Source organism: Lepus europaeus, chromosome 16 (genome assembly GCF_033115175.1).
Source record: "Lepus europaeus isolate LE1 chromosome 16, mLepTim1.pri, whole genome shotgun sequence".
Lineage (NCBI taxonomy): Eukaryota > Metazoa > Chordata > Mammalia > Lagomorpha > Leporidae > Lepus > Lepus europaeus.
In genome coordinates, this window is record NC_084842.1 from 47,857,551 (window position 1) to 47,875,898 (window position 18,348).

Here is an 18,348-nt window from a genome sequence, read left to right on the forward strand (position 1 = left end):
GCTAGGGGCGGAGTGGTGTTCAGTGAGGTTAGATGGGCACTTGGAAGCTTGCCTACTGACCCTGGGGTCCTGGTTTCTCAGTTGTGATCCAGCTTAGGATAACATGACTTTGAGGGTATGCATTACACAAAGACATGAATATTCTCGGCTTTTGGAGAAGGTTGGATACCAGCTTACACAACACACTCACAGCTCCATCATCTTATGAGCTGATTCCAAACAAGAATTTGATTTCATTTTTTGGTAAGTTGTATATTTGGGGAGGCACTAATGACCATTCCCTAGTGCTGAATGTAGGGTGGAAGAAATCTAATCGAGGGCCTTCGCATCTTCACCTTGACAAACCTATTATAACGTTTACACTACTATATTATCATTGTGCCTGTATTTCCTGAGAGCATGGGCCCTCTCATATTACTTTTTATAGCCCCCAAAGTCCAGGCACAATCCTGGCACATGATGGGATGCTCAAAAAGGCTTGTCTTATTATAGAAATATAATAAATTCAGGTAATTTCTCTTACCCCATGATCCACAGCCTTTACTATGTGGGTTTTGATATGAGAGTCATCCTGAGGTTAGAGTCATGAAGATTTATATTGGATTTTCAATACCTGCATATTACTTGGGTATCGCTTCATCGTAACACATATTGGAGGAGACACGGTGCGAAAATGACAGAACCTGTGGGCACTGGGCATGTGTGTTAATTCTGTGATGAGTCCCTAGTTGATGTTGTAGTTACAAGTGAAAGCCACCAGATGGCTTAAGGAAATGAATTTATTTCCAAATGAGATTTTTAGCTTAGAAATCCGGGACTAAAAAAAAATAGCAGTGATTGGAGGGGGAATCAAAATGCTTTGTTTAATGAACCCCCAAAACCCAACAAAACACACTTGTCAGGATCCCCTGACTTCAGCAATAGGTTTGTAGAGGGTTTGCAGCTTCCACAGAGAAAACACTAACCTGTGTTTTTGCTTCTACCTTCCGAGATCTACTTGTTTTAAGAATTACAGAAAAAGGGCTGAAATTCAATGCAATTCCAGAAATATTTATTGGGTGTGAAGAGTCAATTAAACCTTGTGAGAGGCTTCTAGATGCATGTGCCACAGCAAGCACAGGCTTAGTAGACGTGGAAAAATGCATGGTAGACCTGAAGGAAGGCTGCATTTCTTTTCTCTTTGTGTGAGCTAGTAATGGTTACCACTTTAAGGAGAAGTGCTGGTGCAAAAATAATTGTGACCTAGAAAATTTCTGCATATGATCTGCAGGCAGAATGAGTAAACAACAAAATGAAACAAAGCAAAAACCTACACAACTGTAGTATTTATAAACCAACATGTATTTTATACTGTTTTTGTATATCAAAACCAGAACTAAAATTATTAGATTTGCTTACAAGTCTTTAATGAGTGACTTGGAAGTCAATCTGGATGGGAAAAGATCCTGGAGGACATACAGCGTTGGTAGGATGGGTTCAAGTGGCTTTTTTATTTTTTAACTCTGGATACTTGGTTCTGTGTAAAGTTCTTGCTGCAAGCCTATGCTTATTTATTATCTTGGAATGTAAAGAATAAATCTAGACCAAGTAAAAGGGAATGTCATTCGTTGGTTTGACAAATATACTACACACAGTTTCTGATGATGTGGCATAGTTCAAAGTTATAGTCATGAATTAGAAATCCTGATTTCTAACTTGATTAACACTGAGATAGTGAGTGTTCAGAGGAGTTCCTGGCAGTGGAGCTCCTACATCAAGATACCAGGCCCTAGAGGAGGCTCACTGGAGTAGTCAGGCAAAAATCCTGCACATGACACCTACCACACTTTCCGTGCTGGTGACCGTGATCATGAGAAGCCGGGGGAGAATCATGCTGAAAGTCCAGTTAAGGAAAGGCTGGTCCCGTTTCTTTCATCCTTCCAAGTCCCCAGTCCTCCAGGAAAGGGAGAAGGAAGGAGATAAAGTGATTCCTTTCCTTTTTTTAAAAATACTTATTTATTTATTTGAAAGGCAGAACTACAGAGAGAGGGGGGGGGGGTCTTCCATCCACTGGTTCACTTCCCAGATGGCTGGAACAGCCAGAGCTGTGCCGATCTGAAGCCAGGATCTAGGAGCTTATTCCAGATCTCCCATGTGGGTGCAGGGGCCCTAGGACTTGGGCCATCTTCTACTGCTTTCCCAGGCCATAGCAGAGAGCTGTATTGGAAATGGAGCAGCCAGGACTTGAACCGGTGCCCATACGGATGTCGGTGCTGCGGTGGCAGCTTTACCTGCTACGCTACATTTCCAGCCCCTCCTTTTTTTTCTTTTTTTAAGATTTTTTTTATTATATATTTGAAATGCTGCATTAGAAAGAGAGAGACAGAGTCAGAGAGAGACAGAGGAGAGACAGAGAAATCTTCCATCTACTGCCATCTACTGACTCATTTCCCAAATGGCTGCAATGGCTGGCACTGGGCCAGTCCAAAGCCAGGAGCCAGGAGCTTGTTCCTGGTCTCCCATGTGGGTGCAGGGGCCCAAGCATTTGAGCTATCTTCCACTGCTTTCTCAGGTGCATTAGTAGGGAGCTGGGTCAGAAGCTGAGCAGCTGGGACTTGAAGTGGTGCCCATATGGGGTGTTGATGTCACAGGCGTCAGCTTGGCCCTCTGCTTCCCAGCACTGGACATGAGATCCCTTTCCTTTTAATGTCTTTTGGGAAGGCAGTTAGGTCCATGTGGGGCTGGAGTGGGGGAGGCAGTGACTGTTGTAGGTAAGTGAAGTTTCTTTCTTTCTTGTTTTTTGTTTTTTTGTTTTTTTTTTTTTTTGACAGGCAGAGTAGACAGTGAGAGAGAGACAGAGAGAAAAGTCTTCCTTTTCCATTGGTTCACCCTCCAATGGCCGCTGTGGCTGGCGCACCGCGCTGATCCGAAGCCAGGAGCCAGGTGCTTTTCCTGGTCTCCCATGGGGTGCAGGGCCCAAGCACTTGGGCCATCCTCCACTGCACTTCTGGGCCATAGCAGAGAGCTGGCCTGGAAGAGGAGCAATCAGGACAGAATCTGGTGCCCCGACCGGGACTAGAACCTGGGGTGCCTGCGCTGCAGGTGGAGGATTAGCCTATTGAGCCATGGCACCAGCCAGTTTCTTTTTTTTAAAAAAAAAAGATTTATTTATTTATTTGAAAGTGAGAGTTACACAGAGAAAGGAGAAACAGAGAGACAGAGAGAAAGTTCTTCCTTCCGTTGGTTCACTCCCCAAATGGCTCTAACGGATGGAGCTGCGCCGATCCGAAGCCAGGAGCCAGGAGCTTCTTCTGGGTCTCCCAGGCGGATGCAGGACCCAAGGACTTGGGCCATCCTCCACTGCTTTCCCAGGCCACAGCAGAGAGCTGGATTGGAAGAGGAGCAACTGGGACTAGAACCAGCGCCCATATGGGATGCCGGCGCTTCAGGCCAGGGCATTAACCCATTGCGCCACAGTGCCGGCTCCCATAAGTGAAGCTTTTAAGAATGGGGCAGATTTGACTCCATTTTTAATAAGCTGGGAATGAGCAGAAGGCTCAGGGAACCCTTGGGACATCTGTCAGGAGTGGGAAGAGAGACTTGACCTACTACAGTGTGAAGTCATTTGTGTTTTCTCCTCTCTGTTTCAGATGTTCTCAAAGAAAGATACTACTCTTATAATTAGAAAGCAAAGAAAGTTGGTTAACTGTTCTTGGACGCCCTGAGTTTAGGCTATTTAACAAATGAATTATAAAATAGCTTTATTATCTTTTTCTGAATTAAAAATATGCCCATTAAAAGAATGGATAAAGATTGTAAAAATTATCTGTATTTCTCCCATACAGACCCAACTACTGTTAGTATCCCAGATATAGTCTTCTAAGCCTTTTATCTATTTTCTTTCTTTTACACACATTCACACACACACACACACACTAATAAAACTCTAAAGTAACTGCATTTTGTTAAGGTAGCACATTGAAGATAAGAAAATGCTTTATATGTTTATCCCAGGAGTAAAAATGTACCTAAGAAAGGTACAATTAATAGACTGAGTTGGCTTCATATTAGTAGTTAGTTTTATTATTGGTGAGAACTAATAGTCAAATTAGTATCTGATCAGTCCGCTTTAAAAGACTCAACACTGGGGCCGGCATGGTGGCTTAGCAGGTTAAGCTGCTGCCTGCAACCCAGCATCCTATGAGGGCACTGATTCAAGTCCCGGCTACTCCACTTGTGATCCAGCTCCCTGCTAATGTGCTTGGAAGAGCAGCGGAGGACAGCACAAGTTCGTGGGCCCCTGTACTCATGTGGGAGACCCAGAAAAAGTTTCTAGTTCCTGGCTTCAGCCTGGCTCAGCCCCTGCAGTTGTGGCCATTTGGGAGTAAACTAGCAGATGGAAGACCTTTCCATCTATTTCTCCCTCTCTCTTTCTCTCTGTAACTTTGCCCTTCAAATAAATAAACATAAATCTTTAAAAAAACAACCATTTTATTTAAATGAGATAAAACAATATCATTCACTGTTTCATTCATTCAAGACATGGTTTCCTGAGATTCTACAATGTGGCCTAGAGCCATGGCTGTGTGCACTGATGACCAGAAGTCCTAATTCATCAAACCTGGATGACTTTGCAATTCTACCCTTAGACTCTGAGTGAACTTGCTGAACTATGTACTGACAGGTTTGCCAAATGCCTTTTAAGCTTAAAATGTTTGTTACTCAGCGAATTAGAGCACTTGGGATTTCTTCTTTCTGCCCCTTCAAATTCACAGATGAGCTAAACAAAGACACAGTAAATAACTTGTCAAAGGTCGCAGAGCCAGTTAATATAAAACTAGATTGCAAGCCAGGCCTCCTCTTGTCTGTTCATTCACCTTGCCGTTTGTTCATTCAATCAACAAATGTTTATGAAGTCCCTACAATGGCAGTCCGGTGCTCTGGGCTTGTCATGTCTTTATAATAAAGACAATAATAATAGTCACAGCTGTTAGGCATTAAGCGGTATATTAAGTGTGTTCACTTGGATTATCTTGTTTCATGGTCATACATTTTTAGTAAGTGGTTACAGAAAAGATAATGTTGACAAATGACAGTGTTTATAAAAATATGTGCGTTCTTTGGGGGCCTCTGTGATGTGTGTATGAGTATGTGTGTGTGCTTGTGTCTGTGTTAAGAAGTCTAATTTGTATAGTAAATGGAAAACACTCAGATAACAAAATATGGGATAATGAGTCCTACTTGCATGGAGCCCATAGCCATCCTGGAGAGGCAATGAGGGAGACTTAGGGACTTACGCAGTTGGCTTAGGGGATGCCATATTAGGGTCATGCATTCCTTTACCCAGTATTGACCAACTGGCTACTATGTGCCTGACATTGAGTCAGACCTAGGTACCACAATAAACAAAGTATGAACAAGATCCATGCCTGCATAAAGCTTTCTGTCCAAAGGAAGAGATGGATTTTTTAAAAAAGATGTATTTTGTCTATATTAAAGGCAGAGTTACAGAGAAAGAAGGAGAGAGAGAGAGAGAGAGAGAGAGAGAGAGAGAGAGAGAGAGAAACTTCCACCCCTTCCTTCACTCCCCAGTTGGCTACCGTGGTTCAGTACTTAGGTCATTTCCACTGCATTCCCAGGTGCATTAGCAGGGAGCTAGATCAGGAGTGGAACACCTGGGACTCAAACTAACACTCCGATATGGGATGCCAGTGTTGCAGGTAGTTGCTTAAGCCGCTGCGCCATAATGCTGTCCAAGGAGACAGGTTTTAAGGGATCACACAAAAAATGTATTTAATATGTATAGTTAATACATATCAAGGGTTTCCTACGTGTCTGGTATTATTCTCAGCACGTTTGAAGTATTAACTTATTTAATTTTCACCAAGGAAACAAACTAAGAACCTAAAAACTCCATGAGGTTGGTGCTACCATTATTGTGCCCAGTTCTATTTCTGACAGGAGCTTGGAAGGAAAGGTTCACGACCATATCAGCTGCTTTGTTGGGAGTCCCAGCTTAACGAGGAGATGGAGGAAGACTAAGAAACAGGACCCCTCTCTAACAGAGGGAAGAGGGTCATCAAAGCCTGCCCCACCCATCTTCCAGGCAGGCGGGGTACTTGCCAAGCAATAGGAAAAGAATACAGGTGAATTGATTGGGGATTTTGGTGAGTTGATAGCAGCAGACAAAAGAGTGGAAAATGAACATTTATTAAGTACTTACTACTTCCAATATGCCAAAGTCTGCATAGTACCAAACTCTGTCCTTGAACTGCTATCTGACCGGGCATAGGGTTGTGGTCTCAAGGTTCCCCGGAAGGGGCGCAGAGATAAAGTGCATCAAGCTACCCATGGTGGGGCCTGACTAGAGCAAGGAGGATTCCGACCCCCAAGGAGAGGTAATAGCATGAGGTCAGCAGCATCAGATGTTCCAATGGTAGCAGTGGGAGTGCGGCTTCCTTGCTGGCAGTAGAAGGACATCGGTGATGGCTAAGATGAGCTCCCAAGTAAACCTGGAACGTGCTGGAGAGAAAGCTCAGAACTCTCTTTTGTTGGACACCTCCAAAGGCCTTCAGTTTGGAGAATGGTGAGTTATGTATTTAAAGGTTTCCCTGGGCCGGCGCTGCAGCTCAATAGGCTAATCCTCTGCCTTGCGGCGCCGGCACACCAGCACATCGAGTTCTAGTCCCGGTCAGGGCGCCAGATTCTGTCCCGGGTGCCCCTCTTCCAGGCCAGCTCTCTGCTGTGGCCCGGGAGTGCAGTGGAGGATGGCCCAGGTCCTTGGGCCCTGCACCCCATGGGAGACCAGGAGAAGCACCTGGCTCTTGCCTTTGGATCAGCGCAGAGCGCCGGCCGCAGCGCGCCGGCCATGGCGGCCATTGGAGGGTGGACCAACGGCAAAAGGAAGACCTTTCTCTCTGTCTCTCACTGTCCACTCTGCCTGTCAAAAAAAAAAAAAAAAAAAGGTTTCCCTGAACATGCTCTTAGAGCATCTTTGATGTTTTCTGGTTTCCAGGTATTCAGCTTGTCACTGCTGGTGTCATCAGCTGAGCACCCCTGCAACTCAAAATTTTAAGATTCCCCCTTGGGGGCTGTCATTTTCCACTTCCAGCCATTTGGCTGCTGCTTCCTGCGCCTCACCCTCTCTGCAGCCTTTTTATTTTTTTTAAGATTTATTTATTTGTTTGAAAGAGTTACAGAGAGGCAGAGAGAGGGAGAGAAAGGTCTTCCATCCGCTGGTTCACTCCCCAAATGGCTGCAACAGATGGAGCTGGGCTGATCCAAAGCCAGGAGCCAGATGCTTCTTCTGGGTCTCCCATGCTGGGGCAGAGACCCAAGCACTTGGGCCATATTCTGCTGCTTTTCCAAGCACACTAGCAGAGTTAGATTGGAAGTGGAACAGTCGGAACTCGAACCAGTGCCCGTATGGGATGCCGGCGCTACAGGCTGCAGCTCACCGGCTACGCCACAGTGCCAGCCCCTCTCTACAGCTTTTGACTGATTTAAGAGTGTTCTTGGGTTAGGAAAGTGAACTACTGAAAATCAGAGCTTAATTCAATTTGACATAGAAAAAAATCACAAAGATTTTTTAAAAATGTTTTCAAAAGTTCCAGTTGTGATTCTTAGAGATGATGGATTCTTGTAAAGAGAGGATTTAAGTGATCTACATTCTGGAATCTAAATTTTCAGTGCCCCACAGATGCTGTGAGGAGCATATAGTCAACCCTCCATATGTGTGCATTTGGCATCCGCAGATTCGATCGAATGCATATTGAACATACTTGGAAATAAGACTGTGCCTGTGCTGGACATGTACAGATGTTTTACTTGCCGTTATTCTCTGAACAATACAGTATGTCAATTATTTACTTAGCATTTACATTGTGTTAGGTATTATAAGGAATTCCGAGATGATTTAAAGCAAAGAAGAGGATGTGCATATAATATATGCAAACACCATGCTACTTATGTAAGGGACTCAAAGCACTCTTGGATTTTGCTATCCATGGGCGTCCTTGAACCAATCCCACACACATACTCAAGGATGACTGTACCACATTTCCTAGCTCTCTCTCTTTCTCTCTCTTTCTAAAGATTTATTTATTTATTTGAAAGTCAGAGTTACAAATAGGCGGGAAGGGAGGAGAGAGGGAGAGAGGGAGGGAGAGAGAGAGAGACAGGTCTTCCATCCACTGGTTCACTCCCCAAATGGCTGCAATAGCTGGAACTGGGGTGATCTGAAACCAGGAGCCAGGAGCCTCTTCAGGGTCTACCACATGGTGCAAGGGCCCAAACACTTAGGCCATCCTCCCCTGCTTTCCCAGGTCATAGCAGAGAGCTGGATCGGAAGTGAAGCAGCCGGGACTTGAACCCGCACCCCTATGGGATGCCAGCACTGCAGGTGGTGACTTTACTCACTATGCCATAGCACTGGCCTCTGTCTCCTAGCTCTTTACATGGTTTTTGGAATATTCCAGGTCTCTTTATGTTCAACAGTGATAGCGTTAGATTAATTTGGAGAAAAGTTCTTAGAGGGGCATGTTTATTGAGGTCTGGGATGGTGAGTGTGGGTTAGCTGTAATTATGGTTCTCAATGTTTGTTGCCTGGATTAGAGATGTTGGCATCCTCTTAAATTTGTTAGAAATACTGAGTCTCAGGCCTCACTCAAATGAATGAATCAGAGACTCTGGGTCAGGGCTCAGCGATCTGTGTTGTAATGTGCCCTTACATGATTAGGATGAATGGTCAAGGTTGAGAACCACTGAGCTACTCACTGTGTTGGTCCATCTGGGCTGCTGTAACACAATAACACAGACCAAGTGGCTTATAAACAACAGTAGGCTCTTTCTCACAGTTCTGGAGGCTGGGAAGTCTCAGAACAAGGTGCTGTCAGATTCAGGGTCTGGTAGGGCCTGCTTCCTGGTTCTGCAGTGTCCTTCCATGGTGGGATGGGTGAGTTCTCTGGGCTCGCTTCCATAAGGGCATCAGTCCCACTCACGAGGGCCCTATCTCTGCTGTGATCTAGTCACCTCCCAAGGGTTTCTTCTAATTTTGACCTTGAGGGATTTGGCTGCCCTAACTTATTTGTACATACAAAAGCAGTCTAGGGCTGAAATGGCAGCTTTATGATGTTGGGGGACCCAAATTCATTGTATCTAGTCACTCTGCTCCTTTTAAAATGTGGCTCCCATCTTAGGGTCTGTAGTGGTTCTAAGTTCTGGTTCTCACACTCACGTTTCAGACAGCAGGAGAGGAGAAGGGTCATCTGGGATTGCACACCTGACTTCAGCTTCCATCCCATTGACCACAGCTGCACTCATGTGACCACACCTGGTCATCCTTACGTGTGAGCAGGGCCCAAACAAAGTAGGTGGAAGGTCCTATTACTGAACAAAGAAGGGGTGAATGGTTATTAGGAGATAACTGGCAATCTCTTAGGAAGGGCCATGAAAGAGAGTTTACTTTTTGCCCCAATCATTCCATTCTCTTTTCTATTTAAATCCAAATTTCTTAGTGTTTAAGAGCAGAAGAGGGGGCTGGTGCTGTAGTGCAGCGGGTTAAAGCTCTGGCCTGTGACACCGGCATCCCATATAGGCACTGGTTCTAGTCCCGGCTGCTCTTCTTCCCATCTAGCTCTCTGTTACGGCCTGGGATAGCAGTAGAGGACAGCCCAAGTCCTTGGGCCCCTGCACCTAAGTGAGAGACCAGGAAGAAGCTCCTGGCTCCTGGCTTCAGATCGCCCCAGCTCCGGCCATTGAGGCCATCTGGGGAGTGAACCAGCAGATAGAAGACCTCTCTATCTGTCTCTACCTCTGTCTTTAACTCTGCTTTTCAAATAAATAAAATAAATCTTTAAAAAAAAAAAAGAGCAGAAGAATTTATCTCTGTGTGTGTGTGTGACTTTTTTTGCAAGAAAGATCTTGTACTTGGGAGTTAGGAAAACTTGAATTAGAATCCAAATTCTTCTCCTTAGTAGCTCTGTTTGCTTGGGCACCTCTTTGAGACCAAGTTTCCTCATCTATAATTGTGACAACGGGTCAGGGTGAGGGTTAGAAACCATGTATGCAAAGCTCCTACCATGGTGACTGAGGGGTATGGCTGTTCCTATATCTATTTTTTTTTTTTAGAATTCAAATAATCTAGACAATTAATTAAAATGCCTAAGACAGCTTTGTATCTTCTGCAGATAAACCATAAATAAGGTCACTTGGTTTTAAATATGCAAATGTGAAGTGTCACATTAGGCTTTCCATTTATTCATTTATCAGGGTGTCTCTACTTAAGTGGCTTTTATGAAAAAGGTCAAAAAAGCCTTATCTCTGTTTGAGTATGCCAGGGCATATATCCCTGCAGTTTTTCTGGTTTAATAAAGAATAGAGATAAGAGCTAAATGCCTGTTGGAGGGGGAAAATAAGTCTAGCATTTTGTATGGCTTGTCCATGAGCTCATCCTCCAGGTCTTTGGCAGCCCAGGTGTTTAAGTTCTGATGCTTGGCCTTCCCAGTGTATAACCTGCACCCCCAGAGGTTGAGATCTGGTCTCCCTTCCTTAACCCCCTACAGTCTTGGTCTGCCCACTGTGTGCAGCTGTGGCTGGCTGTGTGTGGGATATGTGTCCACTGTACCAGGATTCCTTGGAAATGGCTTAATCTTTGGTCTGCAGGATTTGGCTGGTGCCTTCCATATAGTGTGAGTTCAATAATTATTTACTAAACAAATTAAAGTTTCAGCTAAAATATACATGTAGAGACAATACAAAAAGCACATCAAAGCAAGACATCAAAATGTTGTTTAGCGTTTGCAATGAAAAGCAAGTATATTCTCATTAATTTAGTTAAATATTATATCTCTACCTTATAGAAAAATTGATTCCTCAATTCTCATTAATGAAAATGTCTTCATGTATTAACTGACTTCCAAAGAGTATACCTGCCTGCCTGCCTGCCTTTCCCTAGTACATAGGTAGTTTTATGAAAGAAAATTGCCAAAACAATTAATTTTAATTTATGAAAGAAAATTAATTGCCAAAAGAATTACTTTTAATTTGGAAGAGACGTTTCTACAGTTCATAAACAACTTTTGGTATATGGTTAGGCTAATTTGATCACGATTTAATATTGCAATGGAGATTAGAAATTGAGGCGCTGCCCTGCTCTTTGTTGAGTACAACTTCATTAGTCTTCAGATTCCTCCCCAGTTGGTGTGGATGTTTCTAAGATTCTGTCCTCAGGTTCAGCCCATGGGAGAAGAAGGGTGAAGATACTTGGCTTTCCCTCTTGTTCCTTAATTCATATCCTGGGGAGAAATGGCTGGGAACACTGGATAGGAAAGCTAAGACAGGAGAATATGATGAAGCCTATAGGAAAAGAGCAAAAGCTACTTGTTTGGGGCTGATCTCCATGAAACAGGGGCTGTCCTGGGTGTGAGGGAGGAAGGATTCATGTGTTGATGGAATACCCATTCTGTGCCAGCTACTATCATACACATTACTGCAATGGTCTCCACACTTGGGGATTTCAAGGACCAGTAGAACTTGATCAAATATTTTGAGATGCAGCATAGATTGTCCTTTTTCAAAGTTTGCCAGATAAGGGCTATAGAGGAAAAATGGCTATTTGTCATTACTACTGATAAGAAGTAAGAACATGTTGACAGCAGAAATGGCAGAAGGACATGGTTTTAGAATAAAGGATTGTCTTTCCAACTGAATATAGATTATCACATTATCTTTCCTCCTCTGATTTTGCCATTTTGTTGTAGACTATTTTATTTATTTACATGATATCCTAGGAAGTAGATACCATCCCAGACTCCTAGACTGGGGAAGACAGCCTTTCTGTAAGCTTTGATAGACCCCATGAAATGTGGCCAAAATGTACACAATATGACTCAGTTATATAAAACATGTTAATTGTTCTATTTTCCATAACTGATCTCATCTTGCCTTTGATTCTCATTTCTCACAATATAGGAAAACACTTTATCTTGTCAAGTAAAAGTAGCTTATAGGGGTCTTCCAGCTTAAAACAGCCCCTTTGGGTGACTACTCGGGTTTTGGGATTTTTCTCTAGGGTCTTCTCTTCCCTTTTTATTTTCTTAAAAAAAAAAAAAGAAAAAGATTTATTTTATTTGAAAGAGTTACAGAGAGAGGTAGAGACAGAGAGGTGTTCCATCACTGGTTTAGTCGCCAGATGACCGCAACGGCCAGAGCTATGCCGATCCAAAGCCAGGAGCTTCCTCCAGGTCTCCCATGTGGGTGCAGGGGCCCAAGGACCTGAGCCACCATCCTCCACTGCTTTCCCAGGCCATAGTAGAGAACCGGATCGGAAGAGGAGCAGCCGGGACTAGAACTGGTGCCCACAAGGGATGCCAGCGCTTTAGGGCAGAGCTTTAACCTGCTGCGCCACAGCACCGGCCCTGCCAGGTGAGCCTTGTAAGAGTCTGCGTTGGAGACATCTGGGACATCAGGCGCTGGAGTTCTGCTCTCCCAGCTTGAACTGTATAGGTGAGAGCAGTCTTGGCTCCACACCAGAGCATCTGGGTACTGGGAGAAGCTTATAGGTCCTCCTGGTCTCATGAACTTCCATACTGAGGTATCCTTCAGCCTTGACCCCTGTCCTCAACACACCTCCATTGGTGTGGCATGGACCTCTGGCACTGGGTTCCTGCTCAGTCCTTGGGGTATCACACTATATCTTATTAGAGACTGAGAGCTTTATTGCTGCACCTGGTCACAGGGTCTATACTGGCTTTCCTTGCTCCAACTTCTGCTTTCTTGGGCTTATTGGCTCTCTCAGTCCTTCCATGCTCTCAACCCCCTTGGAGGGCCAGGAGAGCTTGCCTGCTTTCTCCACACTGAACATGATTGTGCAGGAGCTTGTGAGGTTGAGCTTAGGTCCATTGCTTTGGTTGGCTCTGCCCTCAACTGTTGTGCTTCCTCTGCTCACACGCCACCCTGCTTGCTCTGCCAGATACAAGACTCTTCTGAGGGGTTTATGGTCTCTTTGGACCATGACTTTCCAATGTGTTTTTTTTTTACCAGAAGCTACATTAAGCAATAAATTTCATGTCTATACATGTGTAGGTATAGTACACACAGGTGTACATAATAAAAATTCCCCCATATTATGTTTATTCTGGCTGCTTTTGGATGCACTCTGATATCTAGTTTCCTCTAAGTCATTTTTAAAAACATGTGGTCCAACTTGCTCAACTGATTTCCGTATGCACCAAATGGGTCATTGCCTGCTGTGTACAGAGCATATTTCTGCAAAATGCATATGTTGAAGCCACAGACTGCCATGTGATGGTATCTAGAGGTGGGCCCTTTGGGAGGTGCTATGCTTGCATGAGTTGGAAACTTAATCCCAAATGCATCAGTGTGAAGAGGTGCGGCCTTATCCGAGGTGATTGGGTCATGAGAACATAGTGAATGGATTAATGCCATTATTGAAGGACAGGGTTCTTTATGAAAGGCTGAGTTTGACTCCCTCTTGTGCAATCTCTCTCTCTCTGTCCCACTCTTGCCCACTGCCTTTTGCCATGGAATGATGGAGCAAGAAGGCCCTCATTAGATACTGGCACCTCGATCTTGGACTTTCTCAGTCTCTAGAACTGTGAAGAAATAAATTTATGTTCTGTATAAATTGCCCAGTCCATGGTATTTTGTTATAGAAGCATACAACAGACTGGTTATTATTAGTACTTTTAATTCTGAAAATCCTGATTTTTTAAGAATTGTTTCATTATCTCACCATGAATTTTTAAAAACAAATTTTTAAAAAGTAACAAATATTAATTATCTCACAGCTCTGTGGGTCAGGAGTTTGGAAACAGCTTAGCTAGGTGATTCTGGCTTGGTCTCTTATGAGGTTGGAGACAAGCTGTCATCTGAAAGCTTGCACGGGAGGCGGCAGGGTCTGCTTCCAGGATTGTTTCTCCACCTGCCTGCTCCTTACCATACAGACCTCTTCATAGGGCTGACTGATATTTTCCTGATGTGACAACTTTTCTCCAGATGGAATGACATAAAAGTGAGGAAGAAGGTGCTGTATTGCCTTTTATGACTGAGTCTTAGAAGTTACAGACACTATCACTTTTATCTTCTTTTTACTAGAAGCAGAGAATGATTCCAACCAAAATGCAAAGGGAAGTGAATTTGGTTCCACCTTTGGAAGGGAATGTGAAGGAATTTGTAGACATATTTAAAAATTTGTTTATTTTTGGGGCTGGTGCCGTGTCTCACTAGGTTAATCCTCCACCTGCAGCACCAGCATCCCGTATGGGCACCAAGTTCTAGTCCCGGTTGCTCTTCTTCCAGTCCAGCTCTTTGCTGTGGCCCGGGAGGGCAGTAGAAGATGGCCCAAGTGCTTGGGCCCCTGCACCCGCATGGGAGACCAGGAGGAAGCACCTGGCTCCTGGCTTCGGATCGGCGCAGCTCTGGCTGTTGCGGCCAATTGGGAGGTGAACCAATGGAAGGAAGACCTCTCTCTCTCTCTCTGCCTTTCTTCTCTCTGTGTAACTCTTTCAAATAAATAAATAAAATCTTAAAAAATATATTTTTATTTTATTTGAAAGGCAGAGAGATATAGAGAGATCTCTTCCATGTGGTGATTCACTCCCCAAATGCCTGTACCAGCTCGTGCTGGGTCACACTGACACCAGTAGTCTGAAACTCACTCCAGGTCTCCATGTGAGTAGCAGGGACCGACCCAACCACCTGAGCCATCCTCTGATGCCTCCTAGCATGCACATGAGCAGGAAGCTGGAATTGGAAGTGGAACAAGGACCAGAACTCAAGCATTCTCATATGGGATGTGGGCATCTTAAATGCTGTGCCAAGTGACCACAGACATATTTTAAATCTCCACCATAGCTTGTATATATTTTCAGATAATAACATGAGGCAGTGTATGCTGTATGCTCCTTGGGTGGTGTAAACATTGAGTGCTTAACTGGTAAATTTTTTTGAAGATTTATTTATTTATTTGAGAGGCAGAGAAAGAGAGAGAGAGAGAGAGAGAGAGAGAGAGAGAGAGAGAGATCTTCCATCTGCTGGTTCACTCTCCAAATGGCCACAACAGCCAGGACTGGGCCAGGCTGAAGCCAGGAGCTTCTTCCAGGTATTCTATTTGTGTGCAGGGGCCCAAGCACTTAGGTTCTTCTGCTGCTTTGCCAAGTGTATTAACAGGGACTTGGATTGGAAGTGGAGCAGCTGGAACTAGAACCAGTGCCCATATGGGATGCCAGCGCAGCAGGCTGCAGGTTTAACCTGCTGAACCACAATGCCAGTCCCTCCAGCTTTGTTTGTCAAACTTAACGTTTGTCAAACTGTCAGATATTGAGGTGGTGAATTAGGAAAATGAGCACAATAGAGAACAACAATCAGGCCTTACTTATTATGATAGTGCAAGCAGGAGGACAAAATGGAAAGTGCCGGCTCCCTTCATTCCACTTCCCCCTCGTGGAATGGCATTGGACCCAAGTATCAATCAGACTACACGCAAGAGCAAGTAGGTGAAATTTAACAAAGGACTCCTGCTATTTTATGAAGGTGGGGAGGAAAAGGAGTGGAAAAGTACTGAGTCAGAGTGGAGAGACAAGAGAAAGGTTTAAGTCAGCCTCCCCTGCACTCCACTTCTCCAGTAAGCAGACCTCCAGTGGAGGTGCCTGGGCTAGAAATGCAGACATCGTGAGCATGCCGGCCTGGGTCCTTGCCTGTGCACCAAGTCTGTTGTGAGGAAGGCCGCGCACCCTGAGGTCTGCCAGCCAAAGCCCTGTAACTGCCTGTGGTTGGACCTGAAGAATGACATGGAGGATTCTGGCATGGGTCAGGGCTCCTCAGCTTTTGGCTATTCTAGGTCCTTTGCATTTGCGTTTGAATTTTAGAATCAGCTGGGCCAATTTCCACCAAAAATCCGTCTGGGATTTTCACTGGGATTGTGTCGAATGGATAGGTCAATTTGGGAAGAACTGGCCTTTAACAGTCTTGAGTTTCCTGACCCATAAATGTGGTATATCTCTGCATTTATTTAGGTCTTGGTCTTTTAAAATTTCTCTCAGAACTGTTTTGTGGTTTTTGATGCACAGACCTAACACTTATTTATCATATATATATCCTAAAATGTTTAATATTTTGATGCTATTAAGTAGTACTTTTAAAACTTGTTTCCATTTTTTGACCTGTAATAATAGATTTTTGTATACAAATCTTGAGTCCTGCAACATTGCTAAACATATTAACTCTAGTATTCTTTCTGTAGACTCTGTGACAATAACCTCAACCGTGTGGTGTTGGTTTAACTGGCAGGCAGCAGGCAACAAGGACACAGATGTGACAAGCTGGAAAGCCGGTGACCCTTTTTATGTCACCACAAACCTGTGACAGAATTGTCAACCCAAAACCTTGGAAGGCAGCTCATACACACTGAGTCTGCAGCAGTGGGGAAATGGTCAGAAAGGTGACTCTGGTCAGTGAGGGAGAATTGGCTGCTTGCTGCCTTCTTTAGCCAAGCCCTTTGAGAAAGATGAATGCAGGCAGAAGCAAGTCATTTTGTTAACAGAGATGGGAGGCAATAAAGCTCTGCTAAAATTGGAGTTCTCTGCCTGCAGTCTGCGATACAAATCGGCTGAGAGCAGTGATCTGGGGCCTGCTAGTTTTGATAAAGCCAAGAACTACTATACCTCCAATAGCAGAAGATAAACTATGACCCCAAGCCCTTCTCAAGGGCCATCAGCAAAGTGTTCGCTGCTGGACGGTAGAAGCCAGCCAAGCAGGAGAGATCCTATTAAAAGGATTGCCTCCCCAACCTGACCTGCTGTGTTTTGTTGGCTGTTAGGGCAGTATGCCCTTAAGTGAAATCATGGCTTATGGGTAAGACTAGTAGGTAAAGCTGGGACCTTTAGAACACAACAAATAAGGGAATCCCTTGTAGAAAACTGAACTGGGGTCTAACTATGAATTTACTTCATCACCTTGCCAGTCTTTGAAATGTCCCATCACATTTGATTAGGCTAAGGACTATTCTTTGATCTCCCTCATTTTTTTCTAAATTGGTTTTCGTTGCTTTTTTTTTTTTTTTTTTTTGTAGAGGAAAGGTTTATTGTCAAGTGGGGGAAGCCCGATGCGGGGTGGGGGGGAAGAGGTGAGGGGGGGAGAGGCTGGGAGAGAACATGTACAGGAAGCAGGTGCTATTATACCCTTTCAGGGAGCAGGGAAATAGGAGCAGCAAATCCAGTTAGAGTGAGGGTGGAGCTGACACCTGTGGTTGGGTCATTTGGTCACCTGGCTTCTAGCAATGGTGGTGGGGGCTAGAGCTGAGGATGGTGTCCAGGGCATAGATTATGCCACAGATAAGACTGCATCATTTTACTAACATTCTCTCGTTTTTTATAAAGCAAGTGTTGTATGGGATTACATCAGCCCCAGAAGTCCAGGAGGGGTGCAAGGAGGATGATCTGTCTTTAGAGCTACTGCCTGCTGATACGGGGGTGACGAGTCACTCTCTGCTGGTGTGTAGTGATGTCTCAAGCTGCAATCTCCTGGGTGGGGAGCCTAGTATATCCCTGTAGCAGCATTTGGTTGATTGCCTGATTGGTGAAGGCTTTGATTTGTTCCGTTATTGCCTCCTGTAAACACTTAAACAGACAAGACAGTATAAAGACCAGGGTGAGAATGGCAGCCAGTGATCCTAGGAGTGGCATTAACCAAGTAATGAGAGGATTTTAAAGAGGAGAGTAAATAAGGGGGTATCTGATCTCTTCTGAAGACTGTTTGATGGACATGGTTTGAAGCTGATTCCAACCAAGACTGAGAAAAAGGCCACTTGTCTCTTGTGGGTAGACGGGTTTGTCTATAGAAAAATTCTAATCATATGTTAGGAGGGAGAGAGGACAATCAATACACATGGGTCGGGAGTAGAGCCATTGATGTAAGAGTAGAGGCTATGATTACAGAGGAATGAAGCCCCAAGTGGGCTAGACAAGGTCTAGAACAAAGGACAGAGTCATTATTAGAGGACCTAAGGAAGGTGCTATCTAAATCATGAGTAAGTTTTCCGATTAAGAGGCAAATAGAACCTGGCAGAAGGGACCTGATAATAATCAAGTGGGCTTTAAGGCCTCTTCAATTATGAGGCCCAGACTTCTCTACCTCTTCACATGGGGTACATCATAAGGGAGGTGTGAATCTCCTTAGGAAGGCACCCTGTTGACTCCATTACCTAGCTGGCCTGGGAAGAGAGCTGGCCAGGTAAAGGCAGGTGGCATCTCTAACAGGAAATTCGCAGTTCTGCCTGCGATGTTGCTGACCCTACTTGGCTGTTCCCTCAGCAGCGGTGGTTACTTTGGAAGCTGGGCCAAGTGAAGGGCT